Here is a 22034-nt window from a genome sequence, read left to right on the forward strand (position 1 = left end):
CTGCCCAGGTTCCTGCACTGTACATTATACATTACTAATACATTAGTACAAGTCTCACCACTGTTTATTATACCTTTACTGCCCAGGTTCCTGCGCCGTACATTATACATTACTAATACATTAGTACATCAGTACTAGTCTCACCACTGTTTTCTACACCTTTACTGCCCAGGTTCCTGCGCCGTACATTATACATTACTAATACATTAGTACATTAGTACTAGTCTCACCACTGTTTTCTACACCTTTACTGCCCAGGTTCTCGCCCACATTATACATTACTAATACATTAGTACATTAGTACTAGTCTCACCATTGTTTTCTACACCTTTACTGCCCAGGCTCCTGCGCCGTACATTATACATTACTAATACATTAGTACATTAGTACTAGTCTCACCACTGTTTTCTGCACCTTTACTGCCCAGGTTCCTGCGCCATACATTATACATTACTAATACATTAGTACATTAGTACTATTCTCACCACTGTTTTCTACACCTTTACTGCCCAGGTTCCTGCGCTGTACATTATACATTACTAATACATTAGTACATTAGTACTAGTCTCATCACTGTTTTCTACACCTTTACTGCCCAGGTTCCTGCGCCGTACATTATACATTACTAATACATTAGTACATTAGTGCTAGTCTCACCACTGTTTTCTACACCTTTACTGCCCACGTTCCTGCATCGTACATTATACATTACTAATACATTAGTACATTAGTACTAGTCTCACCACTGTTTTCTACGCCTTACTTTTCAGCTTCTTCTGACACACAATATCCATGACAGTCTGTACCAGGTGGCTGCATTCCCTCTAAATCTACCTTTGACCTCCTCAGTCATACTGCCTTTTCCTCAAGCACCTCTCCCAGATACCTGAAGCTGTTAACCTGCTGCACTGTTTTCCCTCTATCTCAGTCCTCAGCTTTTTTGGATTCCCCCCTTTTGCTACTATTCCAACTATCTTATCTGATGTTAGTTTCATCCCATGTGCTTTCACGTTTGCTTTATGTTCCCCTATCCTTTGCTGAAGTTCTTGTTCAGAATCTGTCTGTAATTCCACATTATCCATATACAACTTTGTCGAGCTGTCTCTTTCCAAACTCTTTGCTAATACAGTCCACCACCAATATGAACAGCAGTGGGCTCAGAGCTGAACCCTGATGCACAGTGACTTCCACTGAGAACCTCTCTGTGAGTCGGAATGCTGTTAGCACTTGTGTCATGGGTCTTTGTACATAGGCTGCACTAAATTTCTGGGACTTTGAACCATCACAGGACTGCCAAAACCAGCTTTTTTAGGACCTTGTCATATGCTTTTTCCATGTCTAGGAATGCCCAGTTGGAATGTTTGCTCATGTCTAGTTTCTTCTCAACTGTCTGTCTTACTGCAAACATCAGATGGACTGTGCTGCATACTGATCTGAAACTGAACTGCTCATCCCCCATTTTACTTTCTGCTGCTCTGCATATTTGTTTATCAATCACCCTTTCTAGAACTTTAACACACTGTGACAGGAGTTTTATACCTCTGTACTGCCCACAGTTGTGAATACCCCTTTGTCCTTATACGCTGGCACTAATATGCTTATTGTCCCCTCATCTCTGCATACTGTTATGTGTATCCCCCTGGAGACATTTCTCCCTTACTCACCCAATATCTTGATCAAATCTGCAATTACCTCATCAGAGCGTGGTGCTGTCCCTAGCTTCATTTTCCTTAGTGTTGTTCTTACTATTTCTTGGATGGGCTCCTAAATTTATTTATTGACATTTGTTAACCGGGTTAGTTCAGCTGGGCCAGAGACCCATTTTCAGTGGAGACCTGAAGAGAAAACCTCCAGTTACAAATAGCTTAAAATACAATGAAATTCAATTTGCATTACATAACAATTCAGTTAATAATACATAAAAGTGAAGTTTGGAATGCAATTACATATAAATTTACTATGTACACAGTATAAATACATATAAATACACTGTGTGGGATAAGAACACAATAAATAAGGTAAATCATATAAGAAGATGTATAAACAACAATATTTATTTATTTATTTATTTTTTGTGTGATGCATCCTCAGAGAAATAATACTGTCAGAGCAGTTAATCAAAGTTTGATGTGAAGTATAACTGTGAGATGAGAGAGATGAGAATGCTTTGTATAAGATGGAAGGGGTGGCAGAAGGTAGATTTAGATGCTAAGGCCTGAGGGAAGAAATTGGAAAAAAAATAATGGTATGAGATTGTAATGGAATTAGGTGGGGTCATGACATAAACAAGCTTTGGTGTTAAGTAACTGAAGTCTGACTTCTTTTTTAAAGTGTATGGGGTGGGTAATGGAGCGTATGTGTTTTGGAAGTTTATTTCATGCTTGGAATATAGAGGATTTGCACAGTAGTTTACCGATAGTTTTCCTCAGTTGGTAAGTGTCTAGGAGCTTTTTGTTTGAGGTGCGGAGTGTACGGTTGGGGAGTATAGGTTGAGACTAAGGAGGAGTAAGCAGGGCAGGAGGATGATTTGTGTAGTATGCAGTGAGTGATTTGAGGTTGCGATAGAAGGAGTTATTGTGGAAATTCTAGCCATTGTAGGGAGTTGAGTGCAAAGCAATGGTGTCAGTTAAATGGGGAGTTGGTGACAAATCTTGCTATCTTGTGGTATGTTTGTTGGAGTTTGGCCAGGGTAGAAGACTGAATGTTAGTTAGGACTGGGGTGGCATAGAGAAGGGAGGGGAGAAGAAGAACCTGTGCCAGGTAGAGCCTAGCACTAGAAGTCAAAAATGTTCGGTTGCAATAAAGCAAGCCCAGTTATGTTGACTTTTTTTATGCCTTGGAGGACATGTAAGTTGAATTTAAGTTCATCGTCAATGATGGCACCTAGAAGCTTAGTGTGGGAGTCGGGTTGTATGGTAGTGTTGTCGGAGGATGTAATGAGAAATGTAGAGTTAAGGTGAGACAGAGAACAAGGAAAGAATAGTAGGAGTTTGTTTTTTTGGGGTTTAGGATGAGAAAAGTATCAGACAGACACTTTTCAATAGATAGAAAAGTAACTTGGGTAAGAGTGTGAAGGTCAGAGATATTGCTGGAACTGCAGATAATAGTTGTGTCATCAGCGTATTGAATTAGAGTAGATTGTTTGCAGGAAGTATGAAGGTCATTAAACAGGAGGGGACCCAGGATGGAGGCTTGGGGTACCCCTGTAGTCACTGGAAGGCAGGATGAGCAGGAGGAGAGCCATCGAACAGATTGTTGTCTATCAGACAGGTAGCTAAAGAAAACTGCTGTTGTTATCACAGATTTCAGCTACAGCATGTGTAAATGTTAGGAGGGCTGTAGCAGTGCTGTGGTAAGCATGGAAGCCATGTTGATTGGGTGTAGAAAGGTTCTGCTGGAGAAGATAGTTTAGGAGCTGTGTATGTATACATTTTTCCAGTATTTTGGAGAAAGGGGAGAGGATGGCAATAGGTTGGAAATTAGATGGGTCAGTCGAGTTTCCCCCTTTATGAAGTGGGGTGGTGAAGAAGGACTTCCAAATCTCTGGCACTGATGCTTCCTGAATAGATCTATTGATTAATAGGGAATCTGGGTATGCTATAATAGATCTATTGATTAATAGGGGTACTGGGTAGGCTATAATAGATCTATTGATTAATAGGGGTACTGGGTAGGCTATAATAGATCTATTGATTAATAGGGGTACTGGGTAGGCTATAATAGATCTATTGATTAATAGGGATATGGGTAGGCTATAATAGATCTATTGATTAATAGAGGTACTGGGTAGGCTATAATAGATCTATTGATTAATAGGGATACTGGGTAGGCTATAATAGATCTATTGATTAATAGGGATACTGGGTAGGCTATAATAGATCTATTGATTAATAGGGATACCGGGTAGGCTATAATAGATCTATTGATTAATAGGGATACCGGGTAGGCTATAATAGATCTATTGATTAATAGGGATACCGGGTAGGCTATAATAGATCTATTGATTAATAGGGATACCGGGTAGGCTATAATAGATCTGTTGATTAATAGGGATACCGGGTAGGCTATAATAGATCTGTTGATTAATAGGGATACTGCGTAGGCTATAATAGATCTGTTGATTAATAGGGATACCGGGTAGGCTATAATAGATCTGTTGATTAATAGGGATACCGGGTAGGCTATAATAGATCTGTTGATTAATAGGGATACCGGGTAGGCTATAATAGATCTGTTGATTAATAGGGATACCGGGTAGGCTATAATAGATCTATTGATTAATAAGGATACCGGGTAGGCTATAATAGATCTATTGATTAATAGGGATACCGGGTAGGCTATAATAGATCTATTGATTAATAGGGATACCGGGTAGGCTATAATAGATCTGTTGATTAATAGGGATACCGGGTAGGCTATAATAGATCTGTTGATTAATAGGGATACCGGGTAGGCTATAATAGATCTGTTGATTAATAGGGATACTGGGTAGGCTATAATAGATCTGTTGATTAATAGGGATACCGGGTAGGCTATAATAGATCTGTTGATTAATAGGGATACCGGATAGGCTATAATAGATCTGTTGATTAATAGGGATACTGGGTAGGCTATAACAGATCTGTTGATTAATAGGGATACCGGGTAGGCTATAATAGATCTATTGATTAATAGGGATACTGGGTAGGCTATAATAGATCTATTGATTAATAGGGATACTGGGTAGGCTATAATAGATCTATTGATTAATAGGGATACCGGGTAGGCTATAATAGATCTATTGATTAATAGGGATACTGGGTAGGCTATAATAGATCTATTGATTAATAGGGATACTGGATAGGCTATGGATTCAGCAGCAAGTTTGAGGAAAGTGGGTGAGAGATTGTCTGAGGAGGGAAATCTGGGTTTAAGCTTCAGTAGCAGTGATTTAATATAAGAGGAAGGAAGAGGCTGAAAGGTGAAAAGGTTGTTGTGAGGTTTAGGAGGGATAGAGGGGGTATTTGTGTTGGAGGGGTGTAAGTTTTTGGACAGTGTCTATGAAGTGTCTATTCAGAAGGGTAGCAGTTTCTAGAGGAGTATTATTTGGGAAAGGGGTGGGATTGGAAGGGCATCCAGGACTGAGATGTTTATTTATGGTAATCCAGAAGTTCTGTGGGTTGGTTTTGCAGTTAATCTGTGGAGAGTTAAAATATGATTTCTTGTTGCTGGTGAGATGCTTTTTGATGAGGTTATGAAGCTCTTTGTACTTTTGTAACAGGGGAGGTTCTTTGGTCTTAGTCCAGGATTTCCAAGTACTATCACGTTTATGCATGAGGGATCTTGTTTCCTTAGAAAGCCAGGGAGCAAAATTCGATTTGATTCTAATTCTCCTGGTAGGGGTAAAGGAGTTAAGGGTGTCTATGAATATTTTATTAAATTTAAGCACTGCTTCATTGAGAGGAATCTGTTTGAAGATGGACCAGTCAATCCTAGTGAGAAGTGAATTGAATTGGCTGGTATTAAAGTTGTAGAGTTTGCAACAGTCCCTATAAGAGTGAAGTTTAGGTACTTGGGTTGAGTGTCAGAGGATGGAAGTAGGTAGATGGTCACTTAATGAGTTTGGTAAGGTAGTTGGATTGTGGTAAAGCTAGGAGAGTTAGTGAGGATCCAGTCTATGGTCAAGTTGTTAGAAGAGGTAGTGTGCAGGCGAGTGGGGGATGTTATCAGTTGGTTGAAACTGTATAGGTTGATGCTATGTTGTAGAGAGTCATTAGTAAGTTTCATCCAGTCGATGTTAACATCGCCCAGGACGAGGGTTTTGTTTAGTATATTGTGTGAAATCCAGGACAGGAATATTAAATGATATGTCTATTACAAAAGGAAATCAGAGGCCTGTCCCAGTGGTGTAACTCAGTAAAGCCATGACTGCACACCACCTGATCTGTGTTCAATTAACAGGATTGGTGCGGGGGGACCTGGGGGAACCAGGCAAAGGAGAACGGGAGTGAGTGACTGATGCCGCCTCACCCATCCTGGAAGGGGGAGAAGCTCAGTCCTCTGTATTACTAATTGCTTTAGGAGTGCAGGTGTATCACTTCTAGGAAGAAAGCTGGTGTATGCATGCTGCAGGTAATGTACCGTTTGAGCAGGAGGTGGCATGCATGCATGGCCAGTCTTAGGTAGACTAGGATGGGGGCACCGGGTAGTGTGGTGGGGGGTGCCATGGAGCCTCTTTGCCTAGGGCACCAGTTGACCTAAGGCCGCTCCTGCATGCATGATAGGATAAGCTGCCCTGGAAAAAGCATTCAGGCAGCACACAAGCCAAGGAGGAGGAGTTAGGAGAGTTCACAGGATATGTAGACTGTACCACTCCCTAGCACCTGACTTTCTCATGTTTATTTTTTGGGGGGGTGAATGGGTTTATAAGGCCAACAAGGCCCAGGAATTAATAGGCCAGAAGATCAGGACCAGACCAGACCTCTCAACTGTCCCTATTTTCTAGGGACACCCCTGATGTTTCTCAAAGTTTTGTTGCATTCCTCCTAAAATTGGAAATCATTTTGAGAATTTCTGAGAAAATAGTGCCAGCATTTAAAATGCATCCCTAATTTGTGGTCTTTTACTTTGTTCTAAATTCTGCTGGTAAAAGTTGAGAGCTATGCAGGCTAGTGAAGCCTGACTCTCATCCCAATGAGGAATATATGGGCAGGCTAGTGAAGCCTGACTCTCATCCCAATGAGGAATATATGGGCAGGCTAGTGAAGCCTGACTCTCATCCCAATGAGGAATATATGGGCAGGCTAGTGAAGCCTGACTCTCATCCCAATGAGGAATATATGGACAGGCTAATCAGGTGCAGTGAGAATATGTCAAGCCAGTGTATCCAGGGGGAAAAAAAGGAAATCAATTTCCAGTCTTAAACTGGGTGGTGGCAGGAACCTGAAACACTTGATGGCAGAATTCTGGTATCCAAATGAATAAGTGATTTACACGTCACATTTTATTGGATACATTTACAATCACCATTTACTTCACAGTGCAAGCATGGGGGTCACTACATCCATCCCTACCACTGAAACTGCAGGAGCTCTGCCACGAGGCCCAAGTCTCTGAATGTTCACTGATTATATTGTCATTTTGCAACAGCCTGTGTTCACTACAGCCATCCCTGACTCTAAAACTGCAAAGTTTTCACTAAGAATACTGTCGTTGTGCAACAACCTGTGGTCACTACAGCCATCCCTGACCCCAAAACTGCAAAGTTTTCACTAAGAATTTTGTCATTTTGTAATATCTTGTGGTCACTATATCCATCCCTGACCCCAAAACTGCAAGATCTTTGTCCCAAGGTCCACCTTTTTTAATGTTTTCACTGAAAAGATTGCCATTGTACAATGTAAGCAAGATTAAAATGAAAATCCTTGCTGTGTATTAACTTGAGCTAGTCAGATATGTGCCTACCATGTGCTGGAAGGTGGCTGTGATATTCCCCAAAGAAGTAGCCCTTACGTTCTTAGGACCACTTACTAAGCTGGCCAATGTCCTTCCTCTTAAACAGTCAATTACACTCTATATGCTAGTTGCTTGCTCTACGTAGATTCCTTGTTTCTGCATTCAGTACTTTACTTAATCATCCTAGCACAAGTCAATAATTACATCTCCAACTCTGTCCCAACCACTGATCCTTTGTTCCTCCCTAAACTCTTCACATATCTCACCAAACCTAATTAATGACACTCCTCACCTTTACTCCAAATATAGATTTATTAACTCCATTCCAACTCAAATCCAAATAAAATTAAATGGAAAAATACTCTCCAAAAACAAGCATCAATAATGCTTCAATATACTAAAAAAATCCTTCTAGGAGGAGATCTTCACCCTAAACCTGGGCCCATCTGTCTCAATGAACATCAAGACAATTCTCTTCCACACACTAGTCTAACCCTACAGTGGTCAACCCTCAACCTTGGTAATCTAAGTGTTGCTGCCATAAATGTTAGAAGCATAAGAAATAAAATTACTGAACTACATGCCTGGATTACCCAACATCAGCCTGATATTCTTGCTGTAACTGAAGCTTGGCTTAAACCCAGCATAAATGGCTCTGAAATTATACCTCCTAGCTATAATATCATGCATATTGTTCATTTAAAGAGGAAAGGTGGTGGTATTTATTTATTTTATCGTTTTAGACAGCTATTACTATAAAGACATTTTATCTGCCATATGTGTATTTTAAAAGCAAACGTTTTTGTAGAAGACAAATATTTATTACACATATGCCATGACGATATATTTGGCAGCTGTATTTGTATTTAAGAATAATGAATGTTATGATGTTCAGTTTTTTGGACGCATTTCTATTCAGCTATGAGATTTATTCGTTTAAGTTGCCTCTGATATTATGTAGTTATTGGCTTAGATAGAATTCATTCCAGTTAGTTTTTAATTGTTACAAATGAAGATGTGCAGTTCAAAAGTGAATGGCTCTGTATACGTCAGAAAAATTATTGGAATATTATAGTAACATACTTTGTAATTGTTAATGTTTCTTTGAATAGTTAATGCTTTTAACAGTATTATATAATTTATATGTTTTCCTCGTCTTTGTAGCTGTTATGCACAGGGAAAAAACAGTTCATTAACTAGATAAATGTTTTAATCTTGTTAACAAATGAATAAGTAGAACTTTTAAAACTTTCTAAACATGTTTTTATGGAGACATTATGTCTACTTACATAGTTCTGAGATGTTATTTTTTGTTACAAATATTTCCGCTAGGGGTGCTTAGCTACTTAGTAGTGCTTTTCAGGATCTGATGTCATTTTTTGATTTCTTTTGATTGGTTGTTTTAAACTTCTTAAGTGTGGGTTTTTTACCATTATGTTTGGTCTGATGAAGCTATTTAGTGAAAGCACTTACCATTCGCAATAAACTAGTTTTTATTTATACTTTCCATTTCGTGATTTTTTAAGTTTGCCATATACGTTGACTGCTGCTGTTGGTTTGTATGTTTGGACACCTTAAAATAGCAGCCAACAGCATTACTTATCCTGTCTCAATTCTTATAAGTAGGTCAGTCCAGGAATCCCACATTCTCTCTCTGTGGAGAAAGTTATAAATTATCTCTCTGCACAAAGGAGCAAATTCAACAGACATTACTAACTTTAAACCTATAGCAATCTTATCCCCCCTCTCTAAAATACTTGAAAAATGTATTCAAAAACAATTGCTAGACTATCTCATGCAGGAGGAACTCCTGCCCCCCACACAACATGGCTTCCATCCTTCCCATAGTACTAGCACTGCCCTTCTAACCTACATAGATGTTGTCAATAAAGCTAGAGGTAATGGCAAACTAGTCTCCTTCTTATTTCTAGACTTGTCTAAAACCTCTGGCACAATTTGTCACAGCAAATTTCTACTTCAAATGCCTTCAATAGGTCTCTCATAGCACCCCATCCCTCTATGTTTAAAAAGCTACCTGTCCAGTGGGTATCAGACAGTAAAATGGCACTCCATCCTCTCTTCATATCAATCAGTCACCACCATTGTACCACAAGGCTCTGTCCTTGGTCCCCTCCTTTTTAAAATTCTCACTAACACCCTGCACACATCCACACAACAAGCTTCCCCAATACAATACGCAGATGACTCTGCACTCATCTGCACATCTGACAATGTGGCACACCTTCAAAAAATTACTCAGGAAGCTTTAATAGCCACTGAAACATGGCTTTGTAGCTCACAACTCTTGCTCAGCCCTAAAAAACAAAACTACTGCCTTTTTCCACAAACGTCTCTCTCATGAAAAAACAAAATTTAAACTTCTCTGTTGATAATACAACCATTGAAGTCACTTCTGATAGCAAATTATTAAGGATGATTGTGGATGACAATCATAAAGTCAACCCGTATATACAAAATAGCATGCAGGAATATGTTCAGATGAACCACCACGGAACCATTAAAAATTCTTTTTAATAAAATCTTTAAAAACACAGAACACACTTGTGAAGATAGGTGAAGGCTGCCAGCCTAGCCAGATAGAATTTTGTAGATAATTCTGTTATTTGTAAATATTAATATAACCCACACACAGTTAGACGTTGCCCGTTCGATTCTCAGTTAGAGCGTTTTCTGTGTGTCGACATGTGTGAACGGGCGTTCCTTTGTTGAAGGTTGTGAGTTAGACCTGGCAAGCCAGCACGTAAAACTCTACTGCCAATCATTAGCGGACCGGAGTTCCGCTGTGGCGACCCCTAACCGGGAAAAGCTGAAAGACACAAACAATATAACCCACTGGCTTATTCTCTTAAATAGAAGAAAATACTGTTAAATGTTGAACTTCAAAAATGTAACAACAGTGCACTCTGCTGTAGGAAAGCTGATAAGTCAAGCATTATGTAATTGTTTGATGTCAAAACCCGGAGTTGAGATGTCTAGATAAAGGCATTCTGCCTATTGTTTTGAGGCCAGAGTTAATGGCTAGAATTTGCATGTATAATTTCTTTTATTGCTGCAAGATCAAAAGGGCTATTAACCTTGAGTTTTCTGTTAGCCTGGGAAAACCAGAAAATTGTTAAGAATGATGTAATGTGAAGCAGCACTGTGTTATCAATTTAAGGAGAGAGAGTCAGAGAGCATTTAGCATTTGTCTTGAGAATATCCAACTCACCAGCACTCTGCCTGTGTTTTATATGTAAGTTTGTTTTAGAACTGTGTTTCCTCTTAGATATAGCTAGGAACTAGGAAGATTAGATTATTTTTTTCTGTATTGCTGTCAAAACTTTTCTACTGTATTATTGTAAGTATTTCTCTGTGATCTCGGGACTCTTTACTAGCACTGTGCAGTAAGAAGTATTGTCTTGTGTTTTTATTATTTATTATTAAATATTTTTAAACCTTTCAACTGTAGCTGCTTGTGCAGAGATAAGTTAAGCTCTAAGAGTACATTGAATGTATTTAGTGATATTGTACAAAGCCACTCCAATACCCTTGCTGTTCAGTCACACTTACCATTTGGATAATAATATTGCACAGTATAATTGGACACCCTTTCATAAGGGCCTTTTAGTAGCTGATAAATATTAGTGGGTGGTGGCAAGTGGTACTACTGTATAGTCTGGGTAAAAGGGGGCACAGCTGGATAATCTGTGCCAGCCTTCCCCACGAGTGTCTGTGTGGTTGTATAAACTCTTATCTCAATATGTGTGTGTGTGTGTCTCAGCTACTTGGGCAGGGACACAAAGCACTGATTGGATAGAGAGGATGCTGGAGGTTTTAACTTGCTCACTAGGCTGAGATCTGGACCCTATAAATGTGCCAGTGGGGAGTCTTACTGGGGACCTGGAGAGAAAGGGAGAAACCAACCCGAGACTGACTGATCTCTGTGTGCTCTTAAGGGAAATTGTACTTTACTGTGTGTGTTTTTATTATCCTTTCCTTATATGGATGCCCCTCACTCATGTTAGTGGTGAGGACTGAGGCTCCTTGATTGCTGAGCCAGTGCATGGGCATCACAACACTAAGTATTCTAACTTAAAAAAATGGATAAACAGATAAGCACTTTTAGCTTGTAGCCTGCTTCAGATCTGCAGATTTTATTAAAAGGAGTTTTTAATGGTTCCGTGGTGGTTCACCTGAAAATATTCCTGTGTGCTTACTTGTTTGCTGCTCGAGGCGACCATTAGTGATATGTGGAGGCTTTTTGTTTCCTTGCATTTACAAAATTGTATGAGAAAAACTTATCAAAAACTAGGGGTGCTTTACAAAGTCAAAAGCTTTCTCACTGAGGCAACTAAAACTACACTTGCCACTACTTATCTCCTCCCTGCACTTTTTTATGGCACTGCCATCCTTACTAGCCTCCAGGCATCACAAAAATTAAAACATGAACAATGTTGTAACAAAGTTGCTAAATCTGCAGTAAATACCCCTTTCAAAACCCACCACTGTATACCACTAAAAAGCCTAAATTGGTTCGAACTACCCCATCAACTAACATATACATAGCTTCTTACCACCTGTAGAATTATCCAGCATCCATCTGCTTATCCAGCACTAAAAAAACAGTTTACACAACTGTGTTCCCAGTCAGTCATTACTCTCCAATGACCAAAAACTCCTCTCTGTCCACAAACCTATCAAATCTGCTGGGCATGGTCTATACTCGTACCATGATGTGAAGACCTGGAACTCCTTACCTGTATCCATCAGGTCAATACCCTCCTTCCAGTCCTTTAAAAGCTTTCAGAGAGACTTCAAAGCCAAATGCTGTCTCTGTTTTTTCTCAACCCCAGGATAAACTATATCCCTAAATGTTGACAAATACCTGTTCATACCTCGCACCTCCTTACTCCCCCTTCTTCGCACACTTCCTTGCTTCAATCAGTTTCTTTCCCCTGACTCTCTGAATAAATAGGCCATAGCCCTGTTTTTTCTCTCACTTCATATTACACATTCTGTTTGTATTATATTAACTTATCTTGAATTTCTATAAACTAGCTAAAATGTATCTAAATATTAAATCATTGTCATGTAAGTTGTATCTATTTTAACCAATGTTGTCACATTATGTCTAATTTGGTATAATTATTTAAACTGTAGATGCTTTTGTATTACTTTTGAAGATTTTGAAAATATTATCTTAAAATGTTTTTGTAATACTTTGGAGCTATTCTCCCTGGTCCTTAGCTGAAAATGGGCACCTACCTATTCGGACTTTTTCCATAACCAAATGTCAATAAATAAATAAATAAACACACGAATAAGTAGATTTATATCTGGCGATAAGGTATTGCATTTTTAATATATGCAGATGTCTTAGTATCATCCCAACTTGTAGTTAAAGACACAGAATATTACTTATTTTATTATTATTAGAGGTCACACTTTAGAGGCATAACTGCTGATTCACATGCCATATTTATTCAGTAATAGATTTACGGCTGTGGGGCAGGGCATCTCAGAAAGGACAATGAATTAGCTGATGTTGGCACATACCTTCACACCCTTATACCTGAAGACGACTGTGATGGTGTAGACAGGTAGCTTGAAAATGTTAGCAGCTTCAAAGTATAGTATAGCACCTTTAGTCCCAACTCAGTACAGAACGGAATAGAACATTACAGAACAGTACAGTACAGAACAGTTCCCGCACCTAACCATAAAATGTTAACAACTTTTCTAAGACAAACTACCTTTTATTAAGTGATGGCATATCTAGTTCCAAACTTAAACCCAGAAACCACAGAAGCCTATGCAGAGGCATACACAAAAGCCCTGTAAGATCATATAAATAACCACATAAAAAATGTCAGTACCAGACCAATATAAGCCTAGGTCAAACTGTGAAAACAAGCCACCCTGTATATCCCAGTATAAATATATTGTACAACAGAAAAAAAGAAATCCTATCAAAACGTAAGAGAGGATGAGCTAGGAAAGCAAAAAATCCCCCATTAATTTAAATTAGAAAATCAGGGAACTAGTCAAGTCTTCAAAAGCAGATTTTGAGGCAAGAATAGCCTCCCAAGCTAAGCATACCCATAAGGCACTTTTCAGTTATGTCCACATTCTTAAGTAGCACCCAACAATGTGTGGAATTAGCTGAGGACTGCATCACCCATACTCTGCCAGAAGATAGAGCAAATCACCCCCCAGGTGTCCCTCCAAGAAATATCCTCCAACATTTCTCTTGCAGTTATCACCAAAGAACAGGTCACATCTGTACTTTCTAAAACTAAAAACATGGCTTTGTTGGGTCTTGATGATATACCAGGATGCCTGTTAAACAACTTGAATCAGGACCTATCAGGCCCACTATGAACTCTATTTGACCACAGCCTCCAGACAGGCTTTGTCCTGGTAGAGCGAAGGACAGAGAGAGTCATCCCTCTGCATAAAGGGGGACCATTTACTAACCTGGGAAGTTACAGACCTATAGGTTTGACTGGTCCTATATGTAAGGCCATGAAAAGACTAATGATGGAACTTATAAATAACGAGATAGGAAACCGCCAAACACTGGACCAAACCTAATTCTGCTTTGTCAAGGGCAGGTCATACCTACTAAATCTGGTGGACTTCTTTGAGAAAGTCACTAGGGCCATGGATGAGGGTAAAACAATGCACACTGCCTACCATGACCTGGCCAAAGCATTTGAATCAAGTCCCCTGTCAGGTATTATAAATAAACTCACAAAACTGGACATAAATCCCAATGTCACTAGATAGAAAGCCAATTGGCTCATGGACAGGACACGTTGTTAAAGTGGGTGAATCTAGCTCCAGCAAGAGATCAGTTACTATTGGTGCCACAGGGCTCAGTGCTGGGACAACTCCTGTTTGGAATAAATGTCTCTGAAGTCAATGCTGATGTGGAATGCCTCTGAATGACAAAGCTTGCCAATGACTGCAAGCTGAGGTCAGAGATTGAATCCTTCAATGGCATATATCTCCTTCAGAATTGAATTTATTCTGTCCGACAGTGAAAGCTCATCTGCCTTCAAACATAGATTATATAGCTTTAAAGTGCGTGATAAATGATCAATAGTTGCTTAACAGATTCTTTGCAATGACAATAATAATAATTAATAAGTACATACGTAAAACATGATTGGTATGTTTGGTTTGGCGCTTTTGACTTATTTTTACTTGATTTATTTTGGTCTGGAAAACAGTGGGATTAATAAGACTAACGGTGATGAAGATCACACCTTTGATCTTTCCGTTAATGGAAGTTGTTACAAAAGAAGATTGTTCTTTTGTAGCAACTGGTAGAGCAAATACCACTGAATCAAAAGTCAAAGATTATTCAGATCTGGTCAGAAAAGATATTCTTGTAATTGGAGAGTCAGTTATGAGAGAAATTGATACTTAGATTTGTGGAGAAGATAATGAACATTGAATAGTGTTATACTTGCCAGGAGCAAAAATAGAAGATGTGAGACAAACCTTGGAATGCCTTAATGTAAGAAAGTACAGATCTGTTTTTATTCATGTTGGTACAAATGATCTCATCCGCAAGGAATCTCTGACTCTTAGTACGGAACCTACAACTCTCTTGATTGTATAGCTTGTACAGGTGTTAGGCCATATTTTTCACAAATCATATCTAGAAAGGATAGTCATATCACTGTGAATTGAAAGATTTTTTGGGTAAATACCTACGTGAAAAAATGTCCCGTTTTAAAAAAATGGAAATGTGTAGAACATCCATGCCTAGCTTTGGGCACACGTGTTCAGACAGGATGATATACATTTGTCAAGATCAGGGAAGAGAATTTTTGCGGCAGATATTTTGCAATATTTGACAAAACAGAAGACAAATTTTTGCCAGGTCAAAAATTTAACAGTTCACAGATAGCAACATTTGACACATCTCTGATGGCTGCTAATGTTAGAAACAATAATATATTTTTTGTTGTTGTTGAGAAAATTTGCTATGTTTCTACAAGACTGATGTTATTATTATTTGTGAAACATGGTTACAGAAAAATGATTGGAAGCCAGTTCAGTCAGGTATAAATGTTTTTACTGTAACATACATTTTATGACACTGATTAAAAATAATTATGAGACCTGTGATTATTACATCTTCAATGATTACATCAATAAATGCCGTAGATTGTGTAACTGTGTATAACTGACAATAAAGGCAACCCTGAAGCATATGTAACAATTCTTGGAGTGTACAGACCACAAAAGTCACTAAGTACCTAAAACCATCGATTATTTACCATTTTAAGTGATCCGTTCATTGTTCTTGTTTATATAGCATGGGTTAAGTACCTAAAACATTGATTATTTACCATTTTAAGTGATCCGTTCATTGTTCTTGTTTATATAGCATGGGTTAAGTACCTAAAACATTGATTATTTACCATTTTAAGTGATCCGTTCATTGTTCTTGTTTATATAGCATGTGTTAAGTACCTAAAACATTGATTATTTACCATTTTAAGTGATCCGTTCATTGTTCTTGTTTATATAGCATGTGTTAAGTACCTAAAACATTGATTATTTACCATTTTAAGTGATCCGTTCATTGTTCTTGTTTATATAGCATGGGTTAAGTACCTAAAACATTGATTATTTACCATTTTAAGTGATCCGTTCATTGTTCTTGTTTATATAGCATGTGTTAAGTACCTAAAACATTGATTATTTACCATTTTAAGTGATCCGTTCATTGTTCTTGTTTATATAGCATGGGTTAAGTACCTAAAACATTGATTATTTACCATTTTAAGTGATCCGTTCATTGTTCTTGTTTATATAGCATGGGTTAAGTACCTAAAACATTGATTATTTACCATTTTAAGTGATCCGTTCATTGTTCTTGTTTATATAGCATGGGTTAAGTACCTAAAACATTGATTATTTACCATTTTAAGTGATCCGTTCATTGTTCTTGTTTATATAGCATGGGTTAAGTACCTAAAACATTGATTATTTACCATTTTAAGTGATCCGTTCATTGTTCTTGTTTATATAGCATGTGTTAAGTACCTAAAACATTGATTATTTACCATTTTAAGTGATCCGTTCATTGTTCTTGTTTATATAGCATGTGTTAAGTACCTAAAAACATTGATTATTTACCATTTTAAGTGATCCGTTCATTGTTCTTGTTTATATAGCATGGGTTAAGTACCTAAAACATTGATTATTTACCATTTTAAGTGATCCGTTCATTGTTCTTGTTTATATAGCATGTGTTAAGTACCTAAAACATTGATTATTTACCATTTTAAGTGATCCGTTCATTGTTCTTGTTTATATAGCATGTGTTAAGTACCTAAAACATTGATTATTTACCATTTTAAGTGATCCGTTCATTGTTCTTGTTTATATAGCATGGGTTAAGTACCTAAAACATTGATTATTTACCATTTTAAGTGATCCGTTCATTGTTCTTGTTTATATAGCATGGGTTAAGTACCTAAAACATTGATTATTTACCATTTTAAGTGCTCCATTCATTGCACTTGTTTATATAGCATGGGTTAAGTACCTAAAACATTGATTATTTACCATTTTAAGTGATCCGTTCATTGTTCTTGTTTATATAGCATGGGTTAAGTACCTAAAACATTGATTATTTACCATTTTAAGTGCTCAGTTCATTGTTCTTGTTTATATAGCATGGGTTAAGTACCTAAAAATACTGATTATTTACCATTTTAGGTGCTCAATTCGTTGTTCTTGTTTATATAGCATGTAAGTATCTAAAACATTGATTATTTACCATTTTAAGTGATCCATTCATTGTTCTTGTTTATATAGCATGGGTTAAGTACCTAAAACATTGGTTATTTACCATTTTAAGTGATCCGTTCATTGTTCTTGTTTATATAGCATGGGTTAAGTACCTAAAAACATTTATAATTTACCATTTTAAATGATCCATTCATTGTTCTTGTTTATATAGCATGGGTTAAGTACCTAAAACATTGATTATTTACCATTTTAAGTGATCCGTTCATTGTTCTTGTTTATATAGCATGGGTTAAGTACCTAAAACATTGATTATTTACCATTTTAAGTGATCCGTTCATTGTTCTTGTTTATATAGCATGTGTTAAGTACCTAAAACATTGATTATTTACCATTTTAAGTGATCCGTTCATTGTTCTTGTTTATATAGCATGGGTTAAGTACCTAAAACCATCGATTATTTACCATTTTAAGTGATCCGTTCATTGTTCTTGTTTATATAGCATGTAAGTGTAGAATATGAACAGTCAAAAAGCATGTGTTCAAGGGAATTGAGTATGTGACAGTTTGTATAAACTGAGCTGTACTGAGTGCTGTGAACTCTGAACTGTGAGTAATGGAAAAATACTGAACAAACAAGAGTCTGCCTGAAAGCAGGAAACTGCATTTTATGGAAGTATATCCGGCTTTCTCTTTCTGCCTAGAGATATGATGATGTGAATTGTCTTATGTTTACGGGTAAACCTTTGATTGGTTAATTGCCCTTTATAATGATCTAATTGGTTCATTTATATATTTTTGTACTGTCAACAATATCACCAGTATATAAGCTTGTTTATTCCTTTGTTCTGGGAGTCTCCCTGGTGCTTTCCATGAGGCTCCCGCACATGTGTACTGTAGTTAATAAAAGCCACTGAAAGAGAGAAAGAACTGTATCTGTCTTCATTCTTAAAGTAATGTATGACTTAACATAAGTATCTAAAAACATCGGTTATTTACCATTTTAAGTGATCCGTTCATTGTTCTTGTTTATATAGCATGGGTTAAGTACCTAAAACATTGATTATTTACCATTTTAAGTGATCCGTTCATTGTTCTTGTTTATATAGCATGGGTTAAGTACCTAAAACATTGATTATTTACCATTTTAAGTGAGCTGTTCATTGTTCTTGTTTATATAGCATGGGTTAAGTACCTAAAACATTGATTATTTACCATTTTAAGTGATCCATTCTTTGTTCTTGTTTATATAGCATGTGTTAAGTATTTGAAAACATTGATTATTTACTATTTTAAGTGTTCTGTTCATTGTTCTTGTTTATATAACATGGGTTAATTATCTAAAAACATTGATTATTTACCATTTTAAGTGATCCGTTCATTGTTCTTGTTTATATAGCGTGGGTTAAGTACCTAAAAACATTGATAATTTACCATTTTAAATGATCCATTCATTGTTCATGTTTATAAAGCATGGGTTAAGTACCTAAAACATTGATTATTTACCATTTTACGTGATCCATTCATTGTTCATGTTTATATAGCATGGGTTAAGTACCTAAAACATTGATTATTTACCATTTTAAGTGATCCGTTCATTGTTCTTGTTTATATAGCGTGGGTTAAGTACCTAAAACATTGATAATTTACCATTTTAAATGATCCAGTCATTGTTCTTGTTTATATAGCATGGGTTAAGTACCTAACAACATTGATTATTTACCATTTTAAGTGATCCGTTCATTGTTCTTGTTTATATAGCGTGGGTTAAGTACCTAAAACATTGATAATTTACCATTTTAAATGATCCATTCATTGTTCTTGTTTATATAGCATGGGTTAAGTACCTAACAACATTGATTATTATAGCAATAACCCATGCCTGGGTGTGGGTAATGCTAAATTTACCCACGGTTGGCATGGTTTGGTCGAGGCCCGAGGGACCAAACAAAGCCAACCGTGGGTAAATTTAGCATTACCCACACCCAGAAGTGGGTTATTGCTATTATACCATGACATTATTTAAGAAAAGAAACTATTACTTTTCTTAAATAATGGCATAGTATAATGCCTGTTTACTGCCCTTCCGCAGATGTCTGGCATCGCGGCAGTTCTGATGTACTGCGGCGCCTGCGCGGTACATCAGAGTTGTGCAAAAAGCAACGGAGAAAGCAAGATCTCCGTTGCTTTTTATGTCTCGCTATGTTAAATGAGTTTAACATAGCGAGACAGTTTTAAAATAAGCAATGGACATCTCCGTTGCTTATTTTAAACTGTCTCGCTATGTTAAACTCATTTAACATACTATAAAAAGCAACTGGGATCTTGCTTTCTCCGTTAAACACTGTCTGCTATGTTAAATGGGTTTAACATGGCGAGACAGCTTTAAAATAAACGGAGATCTCCGTTGCTTATTTTAAAGCTGTCATATGTTAAACCCATTTAACATAGCGAGACAGTGTTAAAAAGTTATACTAATGGAAAAAGTCCGCAACGGACCTTTTTCCATTAGTATAACTCGATTTACAACGGGCACGCTGGCCAATCAGCGTGCACGTTTTGGGGGGGGTCATGGTATAATTACCGTTTTAAGTGATCCATTCATTGTTCATGTTTATATAGCATGGGTTAAGTACCTAAAAACATTGATTATTTATCATTTTAAGTTATCTGTTCATTGCTCTTGTTTATATAACATGGGTTAATTACCTAAAAACATTGATTATTTACCATTTTAAGTGATCTATTCATTGTTTTGTTTATATAGCATAGGTTAAGTACCTAAAAACATTGATTATTTACCATTTTAAGTGATCCATTCATTGTTCTTGTTTATATAGCATGTAAGTATCCAAAACATTGATTATTTACCATTTTAAGTGATCTGTTCATTGTTCTTGTTTATATAGCATGGGTTAAATACCTAAAAACATTGATAATTTACCATTTTAAGTGATCCGTTCATTGTTCTTGTTTATATAGCATGTAAGTATCCAAAACATTGATTATTTACCATTTTAAGTAATCTGTTCATTGTTCTTGTTTATATAGCATGGGTCAAATACCTAAAAACATTGATAATTTACCATTTTAAGTGATCCATTCATTGTTTATGTTTATATAGCATGAGTTAAGTACCTAAAAACATTAATTATTTACTATTTTAAGTGATACGTTCATTGTTCTTGTTTATATAGCATGGGTTAAGTACCTAAAACATTGATTATTTACCATTTTAAGTGCTCAGTTCATTGTTCTTGTTTATAAAGCATGGGTTAAGTACCTAAAAACATTGATTATTTACCATTTTAAGTGCTCCAGATGGATGCCCGCTATGAGCCTAGCACTGAGTATTCCCTTCATCCAGATGGACGTCCAGTATGAGCCTAGTACTGAGTATTCCCTTTGTCCAGATGGACATCCGGTATGAGCCTAGCACTGAGTATTCCCTTAGTCCAGATGGATGTCCGCTATGAGCATAGCAGTGAGCAGCAGTACATCTTCTCAGAGGATGATGCTGTGATACGAACAGTAGATAACTGACTTTAACTTCCTAACTGACTTTAACTTACTAACTGACTTTAACTTCCTAACTGACTGGCTTAGTTTTTGATGTCATTTGAAGGGGGTACAATGTTTGTCATCTTGGGGGGATATGTCTGACAGACCCTGCTGCTTCTCCAGGAATGGTCTGCATATGTCCTCGTTAGACTTTTGAATATTGGCTTCCGCTCTGTGAACCTCTATAGTACCTTTTTAGGTAATTCCAACCTGATAAGCCTTCTAGCATAGCAAACCCAACCCAGGATTTGGTATCACTGCTCATTGCTAGGAGGCTAAACAAAAAAGTGTACTACCTGCAAGCTGCCCTCAGCCTGGAGAGTGTATGTGTCTGTGTAGCTATGGACACGAGGTTTAAAGCCACAGAGAGCACCTCAGCAGTGCCAAGCAATAATACTTTCCATTCATTTAGACCAGCTGCAGCACAGATAGGGATAAAAGTAAGAGGTGTGCCAGTATTCATAAAAACATCATGCCACAAGACTGGTCAAGCAGTTTGACAAACATGAACTTCTCCATGTCTGATTCACCATAAGCAAAGCCCATACCATACCATTGCAAGGTATATGTTCCCTTCTATGATCCAAGGCATCCACGCTACATACCTTAAAGAAATAAACCCAACACTTTGCTCCTGGGTGACTTCAACTACCCTACTATAAACTGGAAAACATACACAACTTCCACTACACAAGCCCAGAGATGCCTGGACGTTCTCAACACAAATCCTCTGGACCAACTAGTCTGTACACCCACTAGGGGTGTTGACAGATCCAACACAGTCTGGTATTGTTTAAGGCAGATCATGCATACTCTACCTGGTAGACTTTTTTAGGAAAGTCACTAGCTATAGCTATAGACAAGGGCAAAATGGTACTTACAGCATATCTTGAGCTGGCCAAAGCATTCAATGCTATTGCCCATTCGGTTGTTAAAAAACTCATAAAAGAAGGAGTAAAGTCAAATGTCCCCCATTGGATAGCCAACTGGCACACAGATAGGATACAGGAAGTCAGGATAGGGGACTTAACCTCCACTAAAAGGTTAGTCACTAGCGGAGTCCCTCAGGTCTTAGTGCTGGATCCGCTCTTTTCAAGTGTGTACTTTTTGGAAGTCAAAGCTAATGTCAAAGGCCTTTGGTTGACCAACTTTGCAGATGAGTACTAGTCTGGCAAATCCTAGTATCCTCAAAGGATGCTAATATCCTCCAAGAGGGCTTGGTGCAAACTAATAATTGGTACTAGAGCCATGGCCTAAAACTGAAT

The sequence above is a fragment of the Protopterus annectens genome, chromosome 4.part0 (assembly GCF_019279795.1).
Source record: "Protopterus annectens isolate FY-2018-M chromosome 4.part0, PAN1.0, whole genome shotgun sequence".
Lineage (NCBI taxonomy): Eukaryota > Metazoa > Chordata > Ceratodontiformes > Protopteridae > Protopterus > Protopterus annectens.